We start from the raw sequence: 4695 nt of genomic DNA, 5'->3' as shown, positions 1-4695 counted from the left end.
GCGGCATATACCCCTGTAACGTCCTCAACACAACTGTCTCCCCAACTGCCTTCTGGGGAATTTCAGAAGTTACAGGGGGTATATGTCGCGGTTCTCTGGGCAACCGCGGCATATACCCCCTGTAACTTCTGAAATTCTCTGACTGGCAGAGAAGTTGAGACGTTACAGGGGATATATGCCGCGGTTGCCCAGAGAACCGCGACATATACCCCCTGTAACTTTTCAAATTCTCTGACCCAGTCAGCACCTGCAATAAATTGGCAGGGTATATGCCGCGGTTGTGCAGAGAACCGCGGCATATACTCTGTTATTTAATTTTTTATTCATACGTGGCGTCAAAGGCAATGGTTGACTGGAGTATATGCCGCGGTTTGGAGCAGAACCGCGGCATATATGTTCGATTTATTTACAAAACTGCCACCGCGCACCATTATGCTGCGGTTTTTGTTGAACCGTGGCATAATGTGCGCTGTAAAAACCCAATTTTTTACTAGTGAATTTTAGTTTATGATTTTTTTTCCAAACCATTTATTTAAATAAACAACTATGTCAAAACATATTGACTAAGTACTATTATTAAGATCACACAATCTAAATGATAGATCCGACCCACTTAATTTTTCCTCTATAATTTTGGATAATTTTTCAACCATTGGAGGAGAAAAATAATTTACCCAATCTCCTATTTCTGCCTTCCGAAAGAAATACTTATTCTCAACTATCCTTCCTTTGCCCATGGTTCCACATTTATTTACCATCAATTCCTTCATATGTTCAAAGCTACACAACTTAATTATATTTTCAATCACTCCATTACTTTCCTCTTCTTTAGTGAAAGGATACCCCAAGAATTCTGCAATTTTTTTAACATTAAAGACAACATCTTCTTTAACATCTTCGTACTTCAAGAACAAAACCTTATCTGGTCTTGCAATGCTCTCTCTCCAATAGCCAAGTATATGGTTCCATGATGGACCAAATCCAATTATCCCTTTGCAGTACCTTTCAAAAGCTTCCTCTAGAGGTAATGCAGGCAAAAACTCAGGCATAATTCTGTTGACAAAAACCCAGGTAGATATGAAAGTGTCAAATAGGTTCCTACAAATGTAAATGATCTTAGTATTTCTCTCTTTGATTGATTTGGCCAATGAAGCAAATGGAACATGGGTTCCAAAAAGTCTTGGCTCTGGCATTTTGGGTAGCTCATGAACTTGCCAATTAGTTTCATCATAAATGACAAATTCAAATGGAGGCACAAGTTCATGGGGATTGAAAACAAGTAGAGGATGGTTCTCTGAGATAGGAAAATTTTGGCGTTTGACAATGGCAAAGGTTAGGGCTTTCAACCAAGTGGTTCCTGATTTTGGAACACTAGCAACAATAATATCATTGTCTTTAGCTTGGAAGTGATTTTGAAAAGTGTTTATGGCTTGGATTTCACTTGATGAATACCAAAATCCTTGGAATAAATGGAGATAAGGTGTTATCCAACCCTTCTCTCTAGGAAGAGAGACAATTAACTCCTTACAATCATGGCTTCGTTTGTTTTCTTCACTTACTTCTTTCTCTTCCATTGATTGGTTTTTTGTGAAATCTAAGAGATTTGTATAATGGTAGCTTGCTTTTTTGTGGTAATGGTAGCTTGCTTTTATATAAGGTAGTGACAAATGATTTAATATAAATTAGTTCAAGTGGGAAAGAATCTTACTAATGATTTAATATTGGTTTTATATACATTTAAGCAAATGGTTAGTAATTTTAAAAGATTTTTTTTTAATATTGAAATGGCCATTTAGTTTATTAATTTTTTAATAAAAAGTTTTAGTTTTTTTAATTTTTAGCTATATCATTAGGGCAATGGACATCATAACAAATGTTTTATAAACTTATGATATTTGCCAAATATCAGCACTGACAATGACACGATGAGAACAAGCAACGGAGGTTAATTGTTTGCTCTTTTTTGGTAATATTTTTATGTTTGATTTAGTTAAAAGATATAAATTATTGAATTTTATGATAATTATTAAAAAAAACATATTTTGAATAATTTATAACTAAGAAAATATTTACAATCGGTCGTGTTTTAAAATTTAAATCTTTTATAATTTTTTGTTATGTTAATATATTTAGTAAGATACATTTATAACTCAAGATTTCAGAACCTTTTGTTAAAGTATAGCATCTTTATCTATATATATCTAGAGACTTTATAATCATTCATAATAAATATGATTTATTCATAGAGAAACTTTTAAGCACTTTCATATGAAAGTCTCTTAATATTGTCTTATTCAATATATAATTTGTTGAAATCTCATAATTGTTAAGTACGACAAATTCTTCTGGGATCAAGTCTGTAATATGCCATAAGAATTGTTTGGAAATTTCACTTCCTCAATTGAATCTTTTTTGGAATTTTCACCTTAATTATTGGATTTTCTTATTTGTTTACCTCAATTTCTCCTTGAGGATTATCTTTGGAACTAATACGTTTACTACATTTCAAGAGCAATTAAGATTCATTAGCTATATTATATTGTCCAATGACACTAATTTTAATTAAAATAGTAATATTGGTACATGTGACTTAGTTATTTTTTGTGTCATTAAATCCCATACTTGATTGACTAATATTTGTAAATAAAAAAATTTAATTGACAATCTTTTATAAAAGAATTAAGATGAGATAACGATGATTTCGATAATATTTTTTTTAACTGTACGTAATTCTTTCTCTTCCACTAATTTTGAGAGAAAATTTATTCATCAAACGACAATTAGCAAATCAAGTTGCTAATAAATCTCCTATTGGATTATTTTATTGATAATGGGAATCTATGTCTAACACAATTAGAACATATATGATGAACCCTTAGTTCCTTACAAAGATAGAAACTGGGGTTTAACCTAGTTCGTGTTCACAAGGAGCATTGAACATTATTCTAATTTCAAATTCAAAATTTCTGAATTAAGTTTATTGAGATTTTAAAGCTTTTAGACTTCTAATCACGAATAAAAATAATATAATTAAATTTACGTGAAAAATAATGATTAATTCTCTGGTTTTCTACTTAGGTTTGTGAATTGATTTCTACGTCTATTTATAATCATTAAACGAAACTTGTGTGTTTCTAGAATTTCTTATTCTAGTTAACTAGTCAGAATTGATCCTTCGTATTCATTTCAAACTAATAACATGAATTAAACATAAACCTAAATTCAATTCATGACGTAATTGAAAATATTTAAGAAATTCGAACATTATAGAAAATCAAATCTAAAACTAGTAAACCAACCAATGAGAATTTATAAATCCATAACAAGAGTAGGTGTGTAAAGTAAAATTGTATTACTGAAATATAAGGAGAGAAAGGATTAGAAAGAACTCAATGAATTATATTGTAAAGTGGATTGAAACAATAAGAGAATTTTGAAAATGTTTGAATCTAAACTACTTCTACGAAAGCTTTATAAAAATACAAGAGAGTAGAAAGAAAATATAATTTTAAGAAGCAATTTCAAATTCCAAAATATATCAAAAATCACTAAAAATCTTTTAAAATAATTATACTAATCAATATAAATTCTCATTTGTTCGTATTCTTATTCTTAATCAAAATAAAACTAAAAACAAGAATTTAATAGATTAATCATAGTGAATTTAATCAATCTACATTTTCAATTAAATATTACTATGTCTAATTATATCTATTTTGTTACCTCTTGTATAAAGTAAAAAAAGTAATTAATCAAAATAAATTAATTTTTGTTAAAGTTTTCACCTTTAATCAAAATACATTTTCAATTTTTAATTATTGACAAAAATTCTTTCAATTACATGGAAGTTTCTAATAAATACTATGAATGAAAGTTCACTCAAGTTCGAGATGATCAAGGTCATTTTTCCAGCATAATTTCATTTAGTTTTGTTTGTTTAGAAGGAAATATTCTTCCTAAAGAAGAAAAGGCGCATATATGCTAGTCGTTTATTTATGTGGTTGATGTGAAGCGATTTGTGACGATGGAAAATAGGGAGGATGGTTTGAGACCTGCGCTTGTGAGTAAAATGGCGAAAGAAAGCCAAATCCATCCAATTTATTTTACCTTTTCGTCCTTGCTTTAATTCACTGTGTACAATTCTCTACACACACATGTAGGATCAGTTTCACGTTGTGTCCACGTAGGCGAGGAAAATCGATTCTCAAGTGGATAGAGTCAATTCTTTGGTGGGAAATTATAAGGCTAACATACCATTGGGCACCATCAATTTCTCCAACCTCCAGGGCCTTCATTCCTGGGATACTATCAATCATCCCAATACTCTTCAACCTCTTTACCCCAATGGTGCCAAAGGGTCCATCATACCCACAAGAACTCATTACACTTAGCTTCCATCATGTTAGGGTCTATGCAATGCAAGACTGCGTATCATGGTCAACGCCCAGTTCATGACCACCCCCACGACCTATTGAACAAACAAATGGGGAAAACAAAAGAAAGGAATTCTTGGGTTGTTTTATCGAAATAGGTAAAAATGGTTTTGAAATTACGTATTTAGGCCAACTTTTTTAATGTATTTGGACAAGTGGGAGGCGTCAAAAGACTTTAAATGAAGAAGTAGTGTCCCTTATACGATTTCAGTCTGATGTGAAATTGTGCACCCTCCAAATGTTTTTAGACTCTGTTAGTAAT

General features: G+C 31.1%; 1 pseudogene; it reads right to left on the bottom strand.

The window, feature by feature from the left end:
* Positions 1 to 563: 563 nt before the first annotated feature.
* On the bottom strand, positions 564 to 1601 carry LOC124837701 (cytosolic sulfotransferase 15 pseudogene; annotated as a pseudogene).
* Between the last annotated feature and the right edge of the window lie 3094 nt (positions 1602 to 4695).

The sequence above is a fragment of the Vigna umbellata genome, chromosome 3 (assembly GCF_029865625.1).
Source record: "Vigna umbellata cultivar VRB3 chromosome 3, Vumbellata_1.0, whole genome shotgun sequence".
In the NCBI taxonomy this organism is placed as follows: Eukaryota; Viridiplantae; Streptophyta; class Magnoliopsida; order Fabales; family Fabaceae; genus Vigna; species Vigna umbellata.
Note: the sequence above shows the minus strand (reverse complement) of the source record. Positions and strands in the feature narration are given on the sequence as shown.